Raw genomic sequence first — 22,371 nt, forward strand, 5'->3', positions numbered from 1 at the left:
GATATACCATCAAGCGGATGCTTCTGATGTGTGCGCTTTTCATTATTTTCTAACGTTTGCATGAAATCTACATTCATTTTGTTTCCAAAGTGAAAGTTAAGGCATATTCAACACTATGTTCTCCGTTAGGGCTATCACGTGAAGACCATTGTCAGCCATTCATTTCTCAGCTAAAATTAATCTATTGATCACCACTGTTGTAATGTCCTCAATATCAGACATGAAATTATCGACCAGGAATAGCCTCTAAGTTGCCACAGTGATGGGGGGTGGGAATGGGAGCTCCGTTCTCGGTATTTAACAGGAAGTATCCTTGCATCTCTGCCTTGCTCCAATGCCACATCCCTGTTTAGCCCAGACCCCATCAGAAAAGGACTCATCCCACCCCTAAAGGAAGTTAAACTATCCCTCCCAGCCCGAGAGCAATGAACTGATTTCAGTCAGGAACCAAGTGTCTGGGGTTGGAAGAGGGGCTGTGAGACAGCTAAGGGAAAAACCCATCTGCCCAGTCCTCAAGAAAACAGACTTCCTTAGACATCACCCGTAAATGTCTGAGTCTGGAAGGGCCTTTAAACATGGGCTGAGGCCAGAGACCCAGCCAGGCACACAGAGCCTCTCAAGATGGGGATGGCACTTACACAGCCCATGGTCCCCCAATCTCCCTGCCAAGCCCTTGGCAGACATCACAAATGAATCAAAGCCCTCTGAGATGGGGCAAGGCCTCACAGTCCTTCTCCATGACTCTCTGGGAAGCCTAGAAAAGAGGATCTAGCAAAGAGACGTCCCTGGGTTCTGTGGGCTGAGGAGGCGGGGAGCTTAGTAGTGAAGGTCATTAGTCATTAGAGGAGCAGTTAGGACTAGACAGCACAATGCACTGTTGATTACTCTGAACTTGATGTATACGTTTATTTCTCTGTTAACTGCATAGTAAACCTACACTCTTATTTCAGAAGGCAGAATATCTTTTTTCTGTGACTTTAATGTAAAAGTATTCATTTGGATCGCTGTTAGATTTGCATAGTAGGCGGGGCACCTGGGTGGCTCAGGTCAAGGCCCCAGAGTCCCTGCTCAGTGGCGTGTCTGCTTCTTCCTCTCCTGCCCCTCCTCTGCTTGTGCACCCATGCTCACTCTCTCTCTCAAAGACATAAATAAAATCTTTTTTTTTTTTTTAATATTTGCCGGGGCGCCTGGGTGGCTCAGTGGGTTAAAGCCTCTGCCTTTGGCTCAGGTCATGATCCCAGGGTCCTGGGATCGAGCCCCGCATCAGGGTCTCCACGGAGTGGAGAGCCTGCTTCCTCCTCTCTCTCTCCGCCTGCCTCCCTGCCTACTTGTGATCTCTGTCTGTCAAATAAATAAATAAAATCTTTAAAAAAATAAAATAAAATAAAAAATATTTGCCTAGTAGGCAATGGGCAGAACTTACACCAGCAACTAGGTGTACCCTTCTACCATAGCAGGACCAAGCCAGGAAGGGGAAGGAAGCTGGAAACTTCTCCTCATGTCCTCACTATGGACAAGTTAGACCAGGGCAGGACCTCAAGGCTGAAGTACTCCTTCAAGGAAAGAGTGATGCCTTTCCTGTGCATGCTTTCTCTGAAGCTGTGTGACACGGCAACCCTCCCCACCAGTGGCCGTGTCAAGGGCCACTGGGAAAGTCTGCCCATGCCCCGCAATCCAGGAGGTCACAGGGCCCTGAGGAGAGCCATCTCGGGCCAAGACCAATCTGCCCAGCTGTAAATAAAACAAAGCTGTGGCTCTCATTCAGCTGCTGTTCCCCGTGCACGTCCAGCTCCCCAGAAAGAGGAGGAAGTCTTGAGGGAGGAGTTGGGCCCCAGAGCCCGGTCTGCAACCCCAAGGGATCCCGCAGCTTGGCCGCAGGCAGACAGGGGAGCTGCTGTTGGGGCCGCAGACAGCTGTCAATTATCACACGGCCGCCCCGGGAGGACTGACAGCTACACGGAGCCACAACGGCGCTCCCGGGCCAGCAGCTGACGTACAGCGTGGCTCAGATCCAACCAGCAAAATGGCTTTTTCCTCGTGGCCCACGCAGCAGACTGAGGCCTCCTCCCCTAGGGGAGGGTGAAACGGTGACTCGGTGGGCTGTTAACCCGTGCTGAACCCGGCTGTCCTGACGTGTGCAGCCAGCCCCTCTCCGTTGACCGTCGCACGGCTGGCTCCCTGAAGTGACCGTGGGGGGCCGGCTCATCTGTCTCCACTTAGCCCTCCTCCGTTTGTCCCTCTGCTCCTTGGGGACACCCAGCCCAACCCTCCACCCCCACCTCCCTGCCACGGTCCAGACCTGGACCTCTAATGCCCTCGAGGGACTTGGCAAGTTTTCATTCCACCGCATTCTCTGATTGTAGACCCCGCTCCTCTGGGCACTTGTCCTGAGACTGATGGGACGGGTCCCCAGCCCTCGCACCTCCCTCTGGGCTGAGTGTCTGACAAGCGAGTGGGCTGCTGGTGTGCAAGAGGGCAGGGGGGGTGGGGGCACTTCTCCTCAGCAGCTGGGCGTCAGGTGATTTTGGCCCATGGGGCAGAATCAAACTTCACAGAATGAAGCCTCCTTCCTAATGTCCTGTTTGGCCTCTCGCCAGGAAGGGCCCAAATCAGAAGACGTGGTGGGTGAGGTTGTGGCAGGACGCGTATGAGGGGCCACTCCGGGAGCTGGCTCCCAGATGGAAAGTCTCGTACAGTGGGGCTCTGGTTAGCACCTAACTGGGAGCCATGGAAAGTTCTTGAGGAGAGGAGTATGTAAGCAGAATGATATTTTAGGAAAATGTGCAGAAGAAAAGCCTGGGGGTAGAGGACCAGTTAACAGCTCTGCCACAGCCCAGGAGAGAGGACCTGAACTACGGCAAAAGTCCAGAAAGCACCAAAAGGTAGGGACAAGCCACAGGTTGAGCAAGCTAAGAAGCCAAGGCAGCAATTTCCTCTTAAAAGTCCACCTGGAATGGAACACGGAGGTGCAGGAGGGAGGTAGCCTTCGAGAACATTCAAGCCAGACACTTCTTCTCACAGATGAAGAAACTGTCCCCCAGAAGCCCAGGGGAAGTGACGCTGAGTACCAGGTCCAGACTAGCCACCACCGAGTGTTTTATGATCTCCCTCCCAGTCACCCAGTGAGCCATTTTTTTTCCCCTGGGATCATGAAAATTGGCAGGGAGAGGTTCACAGATGGGTCCCACACTGGGGCTAGAAGGCAGCCTGCACTTACTCCACCCTGTTCCCCTCTCAGGAAGAAAGGGCCTGATCCTCTGGAAAGCAGCAGTGGCCAAAGAGAAACAAATTTGGTTTTAGATCAAAGGGCAATAGTGGGAGAGACGAGCCAAAAGCACGTTGCCCACCAATGGGGGAGAATGTGAGAGGGCACCCACCTGCTAGAACGTGGGGCCAGCTACAATTAGCCCCTGGAAAGGGCACCAGTGTGATGAGTCACCAGCAAACAGAAAACTGAGTTCGGCTGTGAACTCCGTTGGTAAGGACCGGCGCCCCTCATCCACAGCCAAGAGCCCTCGTGAGAGCTGGCCCACACTCAGAGAGGGAGGAGCCCCAGAAAGGGCCAGGTCCCCTTGAAGCAGAGGCTGAGCTGGGGATACTGGGGTATCGAGCGTGGGGTCTCCGGAGGAACTTGTAGGGAAGTCGGGAAAGTAGGCATGGGAAGACACGGGGCCGAACAGAGACAGGGACTCAGCAGAAGACGGGGTAACCAACCACCCTGGTCTCCCCAGGATGGACAATCCCCAGGGACACAGCCTTCCAGAGCTAAAATGCAAGTCACGAAAAAACTGGGACAGCTTGGGCACCATACATCCGCCTGATCCCACAGGGACCTCTGGAGCAGGAAAAGTTCCCACAGGGTTGTCCCTTCCCTTTAAAGCAGAGTCCGGGCTTTTATATCCCTGGTGGAGGTCATTGGCCATACCTCTTCCCAACCCCCCAGGTGAGGGGTAACCTCCAGGTACCCCTGGATAAAGTAGATCCCATCGACCAAGGATGGTCCCTATGAGACAGAGGTGGCCGTGAGCCAGTGCTAGCCAACACGGATCACCGCTAACAGGTGCAGCAGGCAGGGAAAGGGGTCTTGGCGACACCCCCCGCCGGTATCCACTACAGGAAGCATGTAGCCTCCAAAGGACAACTTCCTCCATGGCCTTCATGCCCCGAACTCTCAAGCCACCCTCTCTAGTCCCTTGACACGCAGCAGAGTGCCTCCAGCCCTGATTAACAGAGAGACGTGCATCCCGGGGGGACTTCTGGGAAGCATGCAAGCCGGCCGTTCCTTGCTTCCCATGGGTGCTAGTGGCATTGTTCAAGGCTTTCCCTAAGGCCTCTTTGATGCAGATGAGCGAAAGTCCCCAAGTTAAACTCGTGGTTCTGCTAATCATCAATGGCACAGAGCACGGCATCTCTTTGCCCACATTCTACACGTAACTAAGCCCCGAGAAAAATGTGAAAATGTTTGCTCATTGGAAACTGCCTATCACCTGTCATCTTTCTTTTTTTTTTTTTCCAGACTACGAGGGTTCCTTGGGACTCCTTGGTGGTGTTTCAAGTTTGATGAGCATTAGTAGTCAAAAGTACGATTATTATGGAACGAACAGAGGTGTGAACTGTAACAGATTCCTAAGATGCATATTGGGTTTCTCCAGGAATTTGTTCAATGGGCATTTATTGTACACCCACTGTGTACCATGTGGCTCGGAGCTGCATGCTGGGGAGACAAGAGGAAAAGCACCAGGTCAGGGAGTTCGTGGTCCCATACGAAGCCAGAAGCAGATGAATCCCAGGGATAGTGCTAAGGGATTATAGAGTAAGGGGCATCAGCCTTACCTGAGATAGGGCACTGGGGGTAGTGGGACCTGAAGACCCCTGAAAGCTGATCTTTAAAGATGAAGCGTTTCTCAGGTTGAAACAGACACTGCTACTCAACCCCCAATATCTGTAAATTTTTCCTGATTTGGGACCCAAACCAAAGGACATCTGGAATATAAACTATATTTCCCAGCTTCCTTGTGGCCAGACAAGGCCATGTGACTAAGTATGCTGGTTGATGGGATTATGGTGTCCCTGTGTGACTTCCAGGAAACATCCATCAATGGAAGGGGCATGCCCTTCATCTCTTCCTCCTTCCTGTTGGTTTGTGGACTGCAGAGGTAATGGCTGGAGCTGGCGCAGCCATCCCCAGTCATGAAGTGCACTCGTGCTGAAGAGGATAGAGCAACAAATTGATAGAAGCCTGGGTCTCTGACAACTTTGTGAAACTACTAGAATGGTCTTGGGGGTGTAATTCCAGTTTTATTTACAGAAAAAAAATGTACTTCTATTGTGTTCAAGCCAGTGTTATTTCGGAGTTCCTACAACTTTCTGCCAAACCTAATTCCAACAGGTGAAGAAGTAAAGGTAGAGCAATTCCATCCTAAACGCACAGCCCATGAATTAATTACATTGGCTCTGGCTTTGGCTTGTGTGGGTCATTTTTCTGGTGTCGGTCCCCCTCCCCCCAAAGTTTCTCACTAGCCCTTCTGCTTTTTATTTCTTTTAGCCCCTGTGCTGGCTGCACACTACCAGAGCCCTTTTCACAGAGGAAGGACTTGCTGTCTCAGCTTCTGGGGGTAGTGTCAACAAAGAGCCTTTGGCTCTCAGCTCTTTGGGGGCAAACCTCTCCCCTAAGCTCACACTTCTACTCCATGTAACAGCCATCAGTGACTGATGTGGAGAGAGGGAGGCTGGCCATCTTGGTCCAACTGAAGGCCCCTCGGTGGAGCCATCTCCTAGCTCCAGAGCTCCCCACAGCATCAGCTGAGGCTGGTCCTGGGCACATGGCAGCTCAGCCTTTCTCCCCACTGGCTCCTACTTCCTTCCCTTTCCTTCTGCATGGGTTGATCTCAACGGCACTCCTTAGTTCTACTGTCCTACACTTCGAACTTCATCTCAGAGTTGGCTTCCTAGACCTTCTAGACCCAACCTGCAATGATTCTGATTTCTTGGGCTACATCCCAATCCTTCAGTTTCTCCCCTCTCCACCATCTCTGGACAACAAATTAGGGCCAGTGACCCCATCACTTAACACCATGTTCAACCAGCACCTCCAGTAATTAGCACTTACTGTGAGCTTTCCGTGATCCTAATGGAAGCCTCTGAGTGGACTCATAAGCTAGAGTCCCCTCTAGCCATCTCCAAAGTAATCCACAAAGAGGCAACATGGATAAACTGAGCCTTGAGTACAAATCACAAAACCTGGGCTCTCCACCCACCTTGGCCTCCAGTGGGCTGTGTGACCTCAGAGGGGCCACTCAGCTTCTCTGTGCTTTGAAGGCTTGAACCTGAAAGCAAAAGCCACAATTTTGACTTCACAGGCCATTTTTGTTGCTAAACCAGAGGTTGGCAAACTCTGGCCTGTGGGCCAATTCTGACCTGTCACCTGTTTTTGTAAATAAAGTTTTATTGGAATGCAACCCTGCCCGTCTGTTTCAACGTTAGCTCTGGCTGCTTTTGTGCTATATAATGGCAGAGTTAAGTAACTGTAACAGAGCTTATCTGGCCTGGAAAGCCTAAAATTTGCTTGCTACATGATCCTTTGCAGAAAACATTTGCTAGTCCCGTATATAAACAAATTAACGTGTTACTGTATTTCTTGCCTCAAGAATGAGGACTAGAATCTTTCCATTCATTCAACATTTATTGAGCACCTACTAGGTACAAGGCCTTGTTGTAGACACTGGAGCAGCAGTAGTGAACAAACCACGGGTAGCCCCTGCTCTCCCAGAGCCCACGTTCCGGTGGAGGAGATAGGCAGTAAACAAACTAATAAATATGTCGTAAGTGTCATGGAGAAAATAGAGCAAGGCATGAGAGAGAAAGAAGGGGGTAGGGTGGGCCTGAGATTTTCAGTCTAATGTTAGAAGAGGACTCCTCTGGTAGGGGTGGTATTGGAGTAGAGACCTGAAGAAAACAAGACAGCAGGCCATGCAGATATCTGAGGTAAAAGCATTCCAGCAGAGGGAGCAGCCAGTACAAAGGTCCTGAGGCAGGAACATGGCTGGTTTGTTAGAGACACATAAGGAGGCCAGTGTGGCTGGAGAAGGGATGAGGGTTAGGAAAGGAGAAGGCAACATCAGGGCACTCACAAGGGCCCAGATCCTAGAGGGCCTTCCAGGGCATTGGAAAGGCTCTGGTTTTTACCCTGAGAGAGATGTGGTGTCACAGGAAAGCTCTGAAGAGAAGAAGGACATGTCAGACTTAGATCTAAGGATCCTTCTCTCTTCTGTGTAGAAAATGGACTGTAAAGGTCACAGGAGGGGGTGACAGCAGAGGGACCAGGTGAGAGATTAGGGAAGCTCAGACCAGGGAGGTGGAGGCAGACGTGGGGAGAAGCGCTTAGACTGGGATGTTTTGAGGGCAGAGCCAATAAGCAAGCATGCTTGTCCCGAGAACAGGGCTGAAGCTGGAATTACCTACTTTGGTCTTTTCCCTCACATGGGGATCTTGTCCCCTAAAGCCATTTTCTAGATGCCTGGCATGGTAGGAATTTATCAGCCCTGGAAGCCCGCCCTGTCAGAAATTATCTATGTGAGCGTCACTGCTGAGGGAGACAGATCTCTCCTCACCCAGGGGGATTTCAGCAGCTAGTGAAGGTGACAGAATTTCCCCCGTCACCCCCTCCCTGTTTCATCACAGCAAAGTTCCTGTGGGATCCAGAGCTGGTTCGGGGGCAAACAGGCAGACAGAGCAAGCTTTAAATTGAAATCAAACCTGTCCCTCCTCCACCCAGAGCCCTCCTATGACACCCTGGGTGAGAAGGTGGAGGTCTATGCCCCCCTCCGCCGGAACCTGGGCTGACCTTAGTGACTCACCAGCAGCCCGTAGAATGGAACAGAAGTGACGCCGCATGCCATCTGAGGGGAGCTCAAAAAAGGCCATGTGGCTTCCACCCGGCTCTTGGAACGCTCATTCTGGGGGGTGCCAGCCACCACGCAAGAAACCCAGCCACCCTGAGACACCATGCTGGAGGGTCCTTGCTTACGCACCCCCGTCAACAGTGTCAGCAGAGCTCGCAGCTGACCGTCCCATGGGCGCGTCATCTTCGATGTCCAGCCCAGTCAAGCCTTCAGATGAGTCCAGCCCTGGTTGGAGAGACTCCAAGCCAGACTGTTCGGCCAAGCCCCTCCTGATTTCCCAGCCTGGAAAACCACAAGCAAAGTAAAGCTACAAAGTTGGGGAACAAGTGGTTGTACCACAAGAGTACTCGAAACGCCGGTGGTAGCGGAACCCCACTGCCAAGGACCTGGAGGTACAATAGAATGGGTCACACAACGTCCCCTACATACCTGCAGAGGGACAAATGTCACAAGGGCAGCATCAGGCTACCGTGGGCTTTGCTCCTCCAGGATGAGTCCCCTTGAACACCGAGGGTGATGGGGCCCTTGGTACCATGCACCCAAGGCACAGTAAATGTTGCTAGGGAGTGAATCTTTCTGCAGTCAGCTCCTCTCTGGGGGTGGTGGCATGGGAGGGGTGAGTCCCAAACTCCAGAGAGTCGCCCCCCAGGGGCTGAGCAGTGTCTAATGCAAAACAGAGACTGGGGGGCCACGGAGTCCAATGAGGGAGAGATTTATGCCTCTTACTCTCCATCTGCAAAGCAAAACAAAAATAGCTGAAACGCTGGTTTTCTGCTTTATCGGCTCTGTGAATAAGCATATAAATTTCTATGACATTTCTGGAGGCTTGCTGAAGGGGAAAAAAGCCATCCCCCAGGACATGGCCAGCAGCCGTGGCAGCATATGGTTTGCTGAGAGCAGAGGCAGAGTACGTTGTGTGTCGGTGGGCACTGAAAAAGGTGACTTTGCGGGTAATTCCAGACTCCAGGCAGAATTTTCACCTTTTTAAAAAATTTTCCTTTTTTTTTTTTTTCATTAAAAAAAAAAAAAGTCCTGCCTAAGCCAAGGGAGCTGTCATGGCCAATGGCTCCTCAGCAGGGAAGCGGGATTATGTCAGGGCAAGCACAAGGAGTCCAGTCCCATCCCAGGCACCTTGGGGCCCCAGGCTTCCTTGAGAGCTCATGGTCAGCCTCTGGAATGGGAAGAGAATACCCCAGTGACAAGCTCACCTAGAAGAAAGAGGGAGACAGTCTGCAGAACACGTGGAAAGCCCAGAATAACTGAAGAATGAGAACGGGAATGTAGCATTTTCCTTTTCGCTCCAGTGTGGACTCAGGCAGGAAGTTCAAAGAAGACGTCTCCAACCCCAGGAGGCAGCAGGAGCCCGGACCAACATCAGGTCAACATCAGCCCAACAGGGAGACAAAGCCCACCAGCCTCCCGCCGGGAGGCAGCAAGGGCATGGCTTGCACGTAGTTTCATGGGGATGGAGAAGACCAGCAAACTATTCAGCTCCCTCTGGACTTAAATTCCATGATTAGACTGATGCTTCTGGCTCTGGCCAAACAGGGGCTTTGTCCCCCTTTAGGCTGTAATTACACCTTTCCCTTGTGTGCACTATTACATTGGTTTCTTATCAGTCATTTACACTTTAGTATAAATGAGTATATTAGAAACGACCCTGAAAGTAAATCAATATGAGGAGGAGGGAGAAAGAGAACATGAAGGCACTGAGGTAGGGAGAATGATTGATGGCAAAGCATAAGCAAAGAGATTCGAAGAAGGAATAGAGAAGAAAAAGATAGCCCATAAACAAGCCTAGATTTCTGTTGAGTTTCATCCAGAACCCCACCCTGCTGTGGCAAGCCAGGCTGCTGAAGGGATAAAGTGGCTGGAAATACTCAGAAAATGAAATAGTGCAAACAGAAGCACTGTGTCTGGTGTGGAGAAATGAGCCGTCCTCTCTCTCTCTTTCCAGGAGCCTATACTAGGGATAGAGCCCTTTCGGTGTATGCGTCTCTCCCCAGTGACACTCTGAGAGTCTTAAGACAGAGAATTCTGCCTGCCTCCTCTTTGTATCTCTAGGCAGCACAGATTTGTGAATGGGCCACACCTGAGAACTAGGTAGCAAATTGTCTGTCATTTCAGCAAAGATACCTCGTGCCCGGTGCTGGGCTGGGAATGGCATACTTTGAAACACGCACAGCCCTGGCCTGGGAGAGAAGTCACAGCAGAATTCTCAGAAGCTGGGCTAGATCCTTTGGACCGTCCAAGCAACCAGACCAGGATGTCTTATGAGAACCTGGGGATCCTGTCTATAGCCAGAGAAACCCTTGTCCTCTGTTGGCTCAGCTGTGGTCAGTGCCGGAAGGCAGGAAGGAATAAGCAGAATTTCAGAAAGTTCTTGGGATGGTGGGGACCAAGAATTTGGCAAATGGAGAGCAAATTGTGGTAGGAACTAGATCATTCTGTGATCAGGTCGGTGGGTAGGGGGCAGAAGTGTCACTGGTACTGTTAAGACCTCCAACCTTGCTCTTACCATCTCTCCAGCTGCACTGGTGTGTATGGGGGGGGGCAGGGGGGGGCCCAGAACGATCTGCCTATCCCTTAACCCTCAGAATCCAGGCATGTGAGCTTATTCGGGACAAGAGTCTCTGCAGACGTAGCTAAGAATCTGGAGAGAAGGTTGTCCTGGATGTTCCAAGTGGCCCCTGAATCCAATGACAAGTGTCTTTGTAAGAGACACAGGGAGGAAGGACACACATGGAGAGAAAAGGCCACATGACGTCAGAGGCTGAGATTGGAGGGACGTGGCCATGAGCCAAGGAACACTGGGAGGGGAGCCACAAGAAGCCGAAAGACACGAGGAGGGATCCTCGCCTAGAACCTTCCGAAGGAGCACAGCCCTGCCTCCAGAACTGAGACACCATCTATTTCTGTCTTCCTAAGCCCCCCGGTGTGTGGTAACTTGTTACATTGGGCCCAGGGAGCTCATACAACTGGTCTCATTGTTCCTCAAACAAGCCCCCCCCACACTCCCACCTCCAAGCTTTTCACCCACTGCTCCCTCCGCCTGGAACATTCTCCCAGATGCCAGTGTGGCTTGCCCTCTCACCCCCTTCAGGTCTCGCTTTTTAGGAAAGCCCCACTGGGCGGCCCCCATCTAAAAATACTGCCCCACACACCCCCTCCGCGCTACCCATGTCCCTGCTTGGCTTAACTCTTTCCATAGTGTTTATCACCTTCCAACCTACTAGAAATGGAGCTTACCTATTTTGTTGATCACCTGTGGTCTCGCCTTTGCAAGGATCTTTTGCTGACTATTCTGTTCACAGCCCTTTCTGCAGCACTTAGGACAGTGTCTGGCTCGGAGCAGGCGTTCAATAAATGTTTTGCAAATAAATGACTGATCTGAGCACATTAAGAATATTAAGGGAAATAATGATGCCTATTCCACACGGCTTTATACGGAGCTGACTGCTTTTATCAACACTGTCTCTTTTGCTCGTCGCAATGGCTCCAGGAGAGGACACCGAGGCTTTATCTCCCAGAGAAGGGATCTCGAAGAGGCCAGAGTCTGAGTCTACCTTCGCCAACTCTACAGCCCTGCCTTCCTTCTAGCGCACGCACAAGCAAAGGCGTCTGCTCAGGAGTTGCCAAGAACACGGGACCCCGCATTGTGAGTGGGGCAGAGCTAATTATGAATCACGTAATACATGTTTAATGCTCAATATTGGCAGGTTGGCATCTGTGTGTGTGTGTATGCGCGCATGCTTGTGTGTGTGTGTGTGTGTGTGTGTGTGTGTGTCTGTGTGTAATTAAGATTGAGGAGGCTTGTTCCCAACGACTATGATTGTTGCCAAAGTCATTATCTCTACGCTATAAGGATGTGACGTTCAGATTCATTCATTCAACAAACGCTCATTCAGCAAACACTGGAGCACACTGACCTGCTCTCACCCGCTTGGCCCAGCCACGAGGTCACCTTAGCTCAGTGGATGGTTCCAAACATTCCATGGGCTTCCACTCTCAGACATCTGTCTCTCCACCTTCAGGCCACACCACAGGCAGCGGGAGGCAACACCCCAGGGAAAAGCCTCAGCCTTGAGTGGGGTAGGGAGCTGGAGTTGGTCCCTAATGACCCCAGCTTCTTTGCCCCTCTGTCGAGGACCACTCTGGCCTGTGTGTCACAGTCCGCCAAAGGGCCCCCACCTGCTTCCAGGGCTTTCCTCCCTTCTCTGTCTTGCTTCTGGACCCCCTCACTGTGCTCCCCGGGATGTCCTCCCAGATGCACGACTCATACCCACATCTTTGTCTCAGGGTCTGCTCTGATACCAGGCGAACTAGGATGCTCTTGCCATGTGCTGCGGAGCCCGTTAGCAGCTGGAGAGTCAGAGCCGAGTAAGCCATGGCGAGGTGCCCAGAGTCACAGAATGACGGTCCCCACAACGGAGGAATCTGGAAAGTCGGCTCCCTCTGAAATGTGGCACTCCCTCTGGCAGTGTATATCAGCTCTGTGAACTCTGGGGACACGCCAGAGGGGTGACATATCACTAAGTCGTTTTCCAAAAACACCTTCCAGGGCCGTTGACAAGCCAAGCAAGAAAGTCAAGCTCATCCAGCTGTTGTGGTTCGTCGCACCTCATTTTTGATCCTGGAAAGGATGTGATGGTTCCTTGAGCCCCCGGGTCTCTCCCGAGCCTGCTGCTGGGCACGGTGCCTCAGCCAGGTGGATCTGGGTTCCCCAGTGTGGCCAACTTCTCACCTGGTCACCAAGGTGTGGCCCATGGGACCAGGATCTGTGACCTCTGAAGCCACCTGAAAGCACGGGACACGGGTCCCAAAGACCCAGGCATGAGACGTGTCCCCAAAGTATTTTTGAGCTACAGTAGCCTGGTGATGTGGCAAATGACTCCCCAGGGGCCTCCCTCAGAGATGAGGCTCAGTAGCAAGAGGCAGTTCTAGAACACTGGGTTTTGGTTTGTTGTTGTTTTTTTTTTAAGATATTAGAACTTTTTTGAAGATTTTATTTATTTATTTGAAAGAGAGAGAGACAGAGAGAGTGAAAGAGAGAGAACACAAGCAGGGGGAGGGGTAGGCAGAGAGAGAAGTAGACTCCCCGCTGAGCAGGGAGCCCGACGCAGGGCTCGATCCCTGGACTCGGGGATTATGACCTGAACTGAAGACAGACGCTTAACCGACTGAGCCACCCAGGCACCCCAAGTTTTGGGGCTTTTTTAAGATTGATTGATTGAGGGACACCTGGGTGGCTCAGTTGGTTAAGCAGCTGCCTTTGGCTCAGGTCATGATCTTAGCGTCCTGGGATCAAGTCCCACATCGGGCTCCTTGCTTGGCGCGAAGCCTGCTTCTCCCTCTGCCTCTGCCTGCCTCTCTGCCTGTGCTCGCTCTCGCTCTCGCTCTCTCTCTCTCTCTCTCTGACAAAATAAAATAATTTTTTTTTAAAAGATTGATTTTTTTTTTAAGATAGAGAAAGAGAGAGCATAAGCAGGAGGGGCAGAGGGAGAAGGAGAGATAATCTTGGGCAGACTCCCCACGGAGCTCAGAGCACAACTTGGGATTTGATCTCATAACCCTGAGATCATGACCTGAGCTGAAACCAAGACTTGGACACTTAACCAGATGGGCCACCCAGGCGCCCCTAGAATGCTGGGTTTTAATACTAGGTCTTATTAGCTTCAAATTATACCATTACTGATGTTAAATCAAATAGAGAAAGAAAAGATGGTGAAGAAATCATCTGTTTCCCCCTGGAAGTTTCTAGAAAAAGGTAAGCCAAAAAGCAAACTGTGGTGGGCTCCTGCCCGAATCCCCGGAAAGATTCCCTCTACTAAGTGCCAGGTAGCTCTGGGCTGGCTGGACAGAAAGCCACACCTTGCTGAGGCCGGAGGTTGTGCCAGAGGCCTGGCGAACCCCAAGTCCTCCTCCCAAGCTTGGCTGAGCCTCTTGGAGACAGCAGGGCCCCTCTGCCTGGCACGCAGGCCTCCTGACATTATCAACATAGAATGTCGGGAGCTCTCTGGGCCCCTGGGTTTTGAGTGGGACAACTTTAGTGCCAACCTCGGGGTCAGCGGCCGCAAGAGTTTGTTCTGGGCTTTTCCGCATAGCCTGCCCAGGGCTAAGTGCAATTATCACCAGGAGAGCCTGATCCTCGCTCCCTTCCTTCCCCCAGGAGGAAAGGAATTTCTGCCCCTCCTGCAGTCACTCCTCCAAAGAAGCTCTGGGGACTCCAGGGAAATGTGACCTCTGTGCCCTCTTGCCAGAAATGGTCCCCAGGAAGAGGCCACAAGGGCCTAAAGTCTCGTCTGTCTTGTTCCCGGCAGCCTGGCAGACGCCTCCCTACTCCACTTGGACCATTTGACTGTTTTCTTACAGAATCCCAAGCTTCTCTCCTTTTGTTTAATTCATCAGGAGCCGGTCGGTCGCTGGAAGATCAAAGGAAAAGGAAAGGGGCTCCCCGGAAGGCGCATCAGGCCTCTTTGGGAGGGCAACATCTTCTAATCCAGGAAAGAAAAATCCTACGTTTTAGGCAGTGATTAAAGATGGATATTCTGCATCTCCCAGGATTAGTAGGAGGAAAGTGAGAAATTATTTATTCTAAAAAATGCCACCCAGGGCAGAAAGGGGTAAGGCACACTCCGAAACTCAGTGCAAGGTCAGACGGCCCCACGGCAGATTGGAGATTCGATTCGGGTCTCCTCTAGGGGGCCACTCCACTACCCCATTTCCAACCCCTTGCCAGGATTTTTAGGGAGTTGGAGCGGGGGGGATGAAAATGAAATAACTCGTTCATTCCTTCATTTGACATATACTGAGCTAGAGCTACCGAGTGCCAGGCCCCGGGGAATACAGAAGCAGCCTCTGCCCTTGCAGGGTTTACCATCAAATAGGGCAGCCGTGCATTCAACAAAGTCTGCTAGGTAAGTGTCCGAGCTATGCTGAGAACATAGGAGGCCTCAGGAGCCCTAACAAGGAAACATGACCAGGTCTGGGAGAGCATAGGAGTTCACTGGGTGCAGTGGGCATCAAGAATATTCCAGGCACACCTTGGGACCTCTGATGTCGTGGATGGAGGCAATGATCATCCAAACAAAAGGAAAGACTTCATAAAAGGAAGAGAGCCAGCTGGACAGCACGGCCCTCCCCATCAAGTTCAATGTACCACCAATGACCCTTTCTACCCCCACCCCAGCACCCCTGGACTTGATCAAGCCTCTAGCTCTAATACCCCATGGACGGGGCATACAAGGGCTGGTAGGACACAGCATGACATGACAAGGATGGAATCAGGAAAAATCAGACTGAGAATCTCTATGAGACAAACAGCCTGGTCTTCCTCAACAAATCAGTTGCAGGAGGAAAGGACCTCTCTGTGACCCTTCTTTGGATCCCGATTCAAACAAACAATTTAAAAAAATTATGACATTTATGAAGCAATTGGAAACCACATCACTTTCTGGATATTTGTTACTAACAAGAAATTGTGAAAAATCTGTTGATGCGCTAATGGGATTTCAATCACCTTTTTTAAACGTCCCCGTCTTTTAGAGATAGATACCATCATCTTCACGGGTAAAATGATGTAATACTGCAATTTGTTTCAAATTAATAGGGTAGGTGGAAAAGGGCCTGGAGAGGTCCACAGCCCTCACAGATTGGTCACTGGTTGGTCATTATTACAGCAAGCTGGTGGGTGCGTGGACATTCATTCTATGATTCTTTTCTATTCTTGTGTGTGTGTTTGACATTTCCATGACCAGAACTTGTTTGAGAGGCACCCCAGGGCAAATTTGACGGCATATGCAAAGGACCCCAAGCAGGAAAGAACCTGCATATTTCAGGTCCCGAGGAGGGATGGGGGGGTGCGGTCATGCAAGGGTGGGAGGGCTGGAAGAGGAGCGAGCTACATAGTGTAGGGCCTTAGGCCCCCAACTTGCTCCCTTGGGCCTTCCAGAGAGCTCCTTTGACCCTCTGGGTGAATACGTTGCGAAGAAGCTGACCGCTCTTTGCAGACCGGAGGATGGCGGAAGGAGGCAATGGACACACAGTGTAAGTACCTCTTGAATAATTAACAAAGGAGTCCCTCTGTGTTGGAGGTGGTCCAGTCACTTTGGGTGATTTCTAAGTTAAGAGGCACGTCATAAGGCTGCATCAACCCAATGTAGTCCAGTCTTGGGAAAGGAAAGCAAAGATGCGGAAACGCGTTGCTTCCTGTGGCAGCTGTAAAAATTGCCACGAACTGGATGTCTTAAACAGCAGAAATTTAAGGAAAAAAAAACTGCAGAAATGTATTCTCTCCTGGTTCTGGAGGCTAGAAATCTGAAATCCGGGTGTCAGCAGGGCCAGGCTAGCTCGCTCTCTCTCTCTCTCTCTCTCTCTCTCTGAAGGCTCTGGGAAGACTTCTTCCTTGCATCTCCCCAGCTTCCGAGGTGACCAGTACTCCCTGGGGTCCCTTGGCGTGTAGACCCACTACTCCCATATCTGCCTGCGCCTTCACGGGGCTCTCTTCTGAACGTCTCCAAATCTCTTTCTCTTTCTAAGGACACCCATCATTTGATTTAAGGGCCACGCCAATCCTGTATGACCTCATCTTACCTGGATCACATCCCCGAAGATTCTACCTGTAAATAAAGTCACATTTATAACCGGAAGTTAGGACTTCAACACAACTTTTGAAGGACACAATTCAACCTGCAACACACTGTCAGCCAAGTGGACCCTGGAGCTGGACATAAAGGGGTTCATTTGGATCTGCCGCCTCCAACCCCTCAGGGGTTTCCCCCTCTCCCGAAGTCATGGGGTTCCGGGGCCCTGGAGCCCTGGAATGTTCCGCTAGACCAGCTCTGTAGAATGTCTGATCTGTTCTCAGCTCCTGGGGGACGCCAAGCTCCATTACAAACCTCATGAAAGCTGGCTATGGCTTCTCTCCCCAGGGGAAAAAAAAATGCTTCCTTGGAGCTGCTTGTAAATGTTTGGCTAGTACTTTGGGAGGGCCAAGGAACTATAAAGCCACAAGATCCGTGGAGCATGGGTAGGAGTTGGCGGGTTTAGTCTTTCAGATGACAAACAGGCTGCTAGACAAATAGAACAGATACCTAGGTCTCATAGCCGGCCTAGGGGAGAGCTGGAAGCTGCCCTCCGGAGAGATGGCATCATTCTGGCAAGTTCGATGCCAGCCCAGAAGTACAACGTAGGCACCAGGAGAGAGCCAGAGGGGTGGGAACGAGTCTCAATGAGGAAGCTACCAAGAGACTGGGACTTCTCTTCATCCTGGGGGTGGGGGGAGGCTGAATCATGTCATCAAATACACTGAATGAAACCTTGCCAAGCACGGAGCCCTGCAGCCTGCGGACAGCCAAGTGGAAGGACAGGTTTGCTGGGCACAACAGACAGCAGCTGGCCCTCCTAAATGTCTAGGTCATTGTTTTCTCCAGAAAGAGTTTCATATAACCCAGGTTTGCCCCTGCCTCACTGGCCAGCCCGGGAATATTAAGCCACCGAGCCCTCCCTTAGAACATTAGAGCATCCAAGAGTGTGTGCCCGTGAGCCCACGGCACTAGTGTTACACTGTTCCTTTCAGGCTCCACAGTGACTTTCATCCCACCTTATTGCTGGGGCCCACGATCAAGGGCAAGACCTCATACTGGCCTCGGGAGTGGCAGTTGCATCTGGTCCGAGGGACACTCCCAGATGCGACCAGCACACAGGACATGGGCATGAGTTAGCATCAAAATACAGTTTAATTTTTCTTCCTCTCTATTGTGAGTAGAATCATGTCTCCCACACTCTCCGAAATCTATGTGAAAGTCCTAACCCCAGGTTCCTGTGAATGTGACATTATTGGGAAGTAGGGTCTTAGCCCATGTAATCAAGTGAGGATGAAGTAACACTAGATTATGGGGGAGTCCAGTGACTGGTGTCCCTATAAGAAAAGAGAAATTTAGACGCAGAATCACACAGAAGAAGCCATGTACGGACAGAGGCAGAGAGTGGAGTGATCTGTCTACCAGCCAAGGACAGCAAGGATTGCCACCAGAAGCTGGAAGAAAGGCCTAGAACAGATTCTCCCTCAGTTTCCAGGAGGAACCAACCCTGCCGATACCTTGATTTCAGACTCCTAGCCTGTAAAACTGAGAGACAGTACATTTCTGTTGCTGCAAGCCACACAATCCATGGTGACTTGTTATAGTGGACCACAGGACCCTTGCATACCCTCATAACCCCCTCAAAGTGATTCCAGCAGGAGGAGATACCTTGCTGCTCCCAGGACCCAGGACTTTTCTCATTCCTCTTACACATGTTTACTATAGTCACACATGTGCACGCGCACACACACATACACACGCAGAGGATTCCCACTCAGACCCTGGAATGGCGTGATCCTTGGATGAGCCAAACGGCTGGCATCCCTTGCTGTCCCACCCATGCTCCTCTCCCAGCCACTGCATGGCTAAGGGCCACCACCAGCCCTAGAGGCTTAGGAAGGGATGGCTTCTTTTTCCTTCCTGGTTAAGAGGCTTCCTCCTGGGATAGGAGAAGAGTAAATGAAGCAAGATGGGATTGGGAGGGAGATAAACCATAAGTGACTCTTAATCTCACAAAACAAACTGAGGGTTGCTGGGGGGAGCAGGGTTGGGGGGGTGGGGTTATTATGGACATTGGGGAGGGTATGTGCTATGGTGAGTGCAGTGAAGTGTGTAAACCTGGCGATTCACAGACCTGTACCCCTGGGGAAAAAAATATATGTTTATAAAAAATAAAATTAAAAAAAAAAGAGGCTTCCTCCTGTGTGAGAGGGTGGGGAGGGAGGCGCAGAAAGATATAGAACCCATTCTGACGGAATGGTGCCATTAAGAGATGGCGTCCTGGACCTACCTGTGCTCAAAGCCGCTTGCTCTTCCATGGGAACCTGGACAGGCCCTCAGAGGCTCCAGCTGCATCTTTGGTGATGGGGCAAGGTGCCTGTCTCTGGGCAGGCACACCTGCAGCCCTCAGGCGGACCCATTCCACACAGACATTTGCTAGGGTTCCCTTCCCCTCAGGCAGAAACCCTTGCCTTAATTTATGTTCCCCCAGAAGGATACGGGGACCAGAATTCTGGGCCAAGTGATTTATTCTGGAGGGGATCCCGGGGAACACCAGCAGAGGCGGGAAGGGAGCGCATACTGGTAGCGGTGCCCTGAGCAGGTCACTGCTGGGGGCAACCGGGTTCTTCCTGCGGGGTGGGGGTTGCGTGCAGAGCACACACATCAGAGTGTCCCCCGCAAGACAGGAAATGGGTTCCCCACCAACTCCCAACCGGTACTGTTTGAGAACTATTCCCAAGGTGCTGTGGCTCCCTAGCACTTTGGGACTGCCCAGCCAGGACCCAAGCACACTCCTAAGTTAAGAGAGTATCCTCGGGCAGAAAGATCTAGGCGTCTAAGGGCTAAGTGGCTGTGGAGGAACGGAGGCCCTGGGCTGCAGCCCTCTTAACTGAATCCCTTTTGGAGATAACCCCAGAGGAGGTCAGCATTCCTACCCTGGTTGAGCACCCGGTGTTTGAGATGAGCCATCCAAAATGCAGGAGCAGTTCCCTCGCTCTCTCTCTCTCTCCCTCTCTCTCTCTCTTTCTCAGTCTTCCCCCTCCACTCACCCCCTCTCCCTCAGGCAAACAGCCCTGGCCTCTGAGAGAAGAAAGCCATGCGTCAGATTCCAGTCCACGGAGCCAGATCACAACTGGGGTCAAGGATCACGGGGCTCTCCAAATGGAGCGCATGCGTCCTTCTCGCTCGGCTCTCAGCGCCCTCCCTGCCACACACACCTGAACCTTCTTTCTTGTGGGAGGCTGTGCTCCCAGCAAGGGAACAGCTCTCTGCAAAGAAATCCGCTCACAGGAAACCCAGTGTCCCCTCTCTTCCCCCTTTCATAGCCTTCTCTGGGTTTAAAGTCCTTTAACCGGTTCTTTGATATTGCCTTTGAAAAATCTGCATTTTGGTCTCCTGTTGGAATTTCCTAGCTATTGCCTTTGGCACCCCAGGCAAAATGTGCAGTTTAATGGCCTCGCCCAGGGGCTCAGCCACGGGAGGTGGTGACTGGCCAGCATCCCCACTCCTGCCTCTGGAACTGGGCTCTGCAACAGGGGAGGGTGCCTGCCCTCCTCCGCACCTCAGACCCAGGTCCGACCAGGCAACCCACTGGTGCCCCACTTGGCAGCATCAAACCTTTCAGGAGAACAGCTTCCCTCCCGTCCATCTGCAGCCGGTCTCTCTGTAAGCCTCAGTCCAAGTTCAAAGGGCCAACATCAAAGACTACAATGGATTGAATGGTGCCCTCCCCAAAAGACAGGCCCCCTCAGAACCTGTGAATGTGACCTTATTTGGAAAAAGGGCTTTTGCGGAATGTATCAAATTAAGGATCTCAAGGTGAGATCATCCTGGATTACGGCGGGCCCTCCATCCAATGACAAGCATCCTTAGAAGAGAAGGGGAGAGAACACGGAGAAGAGAAGGTGACACGAAGGCAGAGGCAGAGATGGGAGGGATGCGTCTACAAGCCGAGGAAAGCGGAGGATCACCAGCAGCCTCCGGAAGCTAGGAAGGAGGGAGGCATGGAACACCTTCTCCTCTGAAATCTCCAGAGGGAACCTGCCCTGGATTTCAGACGTCCAGCCTCTGGAACTGTGAAAGGGTCCTCTGAAACCAGCAGCTCCTGTGACTTTGTTACAGCAGCCTGGGAAACTAATGGAAGACCAACAGGGGCTGTTTGCCCCAGCCCCTAGCCCTATCCAACTGTGGCTGAGACAAAGCTAGGTGTTCACCAAACCCTTCTTTAGTTACCGGTTGGGTAGATAGGAATACCACAATTCCCAGAAGCCTTTGCAGATGGGGTCAATGACGGAGTTCTGAGCAGTAAAATGTGGACAGACTGAGACCTGGTCTTTAAAACTGTGTTCTCTGCTGTCCCTCCTCTGCCCACTGGCTGGGTGGGATCCAATGGAGGACTTCGAGGTTCTAGAAGATAGAAGAACCGGAAGATGGGTTCCTGAATCACCTCATGGAAACTGCCTGTGAAACACACTGATATTTAAGGGTTACTTGTTAGATCAGGCAGACTTCCCTGTGTAGTACACACTTCTGTGTTCTTACTTTTACCTGGAAAGAACTATTTGAGGAAGAGCAGTGTGGACACTATTGAGTTTCCACTTTTTATTTCTTGCCTACATTCATAATTATTAACGTCCCTATCTTGGCTTTTTCACTAGATTATAAACTCCGTGGGGGAAAGTTACATGCCTGAGGAACTGTCGTGTCCTCTGCAGGCATAACACCGTTCCATGCATGTCAGACATGCCCCATCATCAGTTGCTGGGTGAACCCGATAATCCTCGCTGACATTTATTGAGCAAATACTATGAATTCTGTATTTGTAAAAAGCATTTAACCCACACAGTAACACCATGGAGGAGTTGCTGTTATTAGGGACAATGTAAGAAATTAAGGATCTGGAAGGTTAACCAGGAAAGGACAGATGGGGGATAGAAACCAAGGCTGTCTGGCTCCTCACGCCCACTGCCTCTGCCTGAACACAGCCCACCCCCCTCTCCAATTTACAGGGTCCCTAAACTAAAAGTCATCCCAACCCAAATCTCTACTGCCCATTTTCCCCAAAGAAGGCTTTGTGCTCACCCAAGCCACTGAACGCCAGGCCTCAGGGCTTTCCCTCCACGGTGGCTGAGCTTGGCATGCGGGCCTCCCACCACTGTTCCCCCCAGCCACGCAACAGCTGCAACAGGCAGCCTTCCCGGCATGCCTCATCTGGCCAGGCCGCTCCAGCTGCCTCCTGCGTCCCACAGCCAGCCACCCCAGGCCACCTCGAGACTGCAGAGGAAGGCCCACCGAGGCGCACGGGTGTGGTCCCTGGGTCCCGGTCCAACACCACCCACAGCCCTCCCAAGACCTGCTCTGCATTCTGCTACGGTGATAACAGAAACCCATCAAGAGGAAGAGCGAACATGAGACTGTGTGTGTGTGCGCGAGTGCCCATGCATGTGTGCACGAGTGTGTGTGTGCATGCATGTGTGTGTGTGTGTGTGTGTGTGTGTATGATGAAGAGATTTGCTTGGAAACACCAAACCCTCACCAAAGATGTTCCCAGCCCTCATTTGTACACACAGTCTTCAAACATCAAAGTGTTTGTTAAGTGTAAATATTTTTATTCGCTCCCCTCCTTCTCCTCCCTCCCCTCTTCCATCCCGGCTTCTAGCTCAGCAGATGCCAGGAGACCCCCTCTGAGTCAGAGCCAGCAGGGATGGTTTGGGAAAAGGGCACTTCCCGGTCCCAGCGGGCAGCCGGCAGCTGCGCCTGACAGCCGCCCGGGACTCGGCTCCCAGCCACTGGCTCCTCTCTTGGCGCCTGTTTCCATAGGAACGGACAGGCCCAGGATTGGCGGCCTGGGGAGCGTTACCCACGCTGGCTGCTTTGCAAGTGGTCCC

The 22,371-nt window shown here is 51.7% G+C and overlaps 1 long non-coding RNA gene across 1 annotated transcript; it reads right to left on the reverse strand.

The window, feature by feature from the left end:
• Positions 1-6,240: 6,240 nt before the first annotated feature.
• Positions 6,241-20,820, reverse strand: LOC116882640. Its single transcript, XR_004385678.1, has 3 exons — positions 20,717-20,820; positions 8,331-8,634; positions 6,241-6,326 (listed from the first exon to the last, which is right to left on the reverse strand). It is a non-coding gene; the product is annotated as an uncharacterized LOC116882640 (long non-coding RNA).
• Between the last annotated feature and the right edge of the window lie 1,551 nt (positions 20,821-22,371).

This window comes from Lontra canadensis, unplaced genomic scaffold (genome assembly GCF_010015895.1).
Source record: "Lontra canadensis isolate GAN:19392208 unplaced genomic scaffold, GSC_riverotter_1.0 scaffold86, whole genome shotgun sequence".
Lineage (NCBI taxonomy): Eukaryota > Metazoa > Chordata > Mammalia > Carnivora > Mustelidae > Lontra > Lontra canadensis.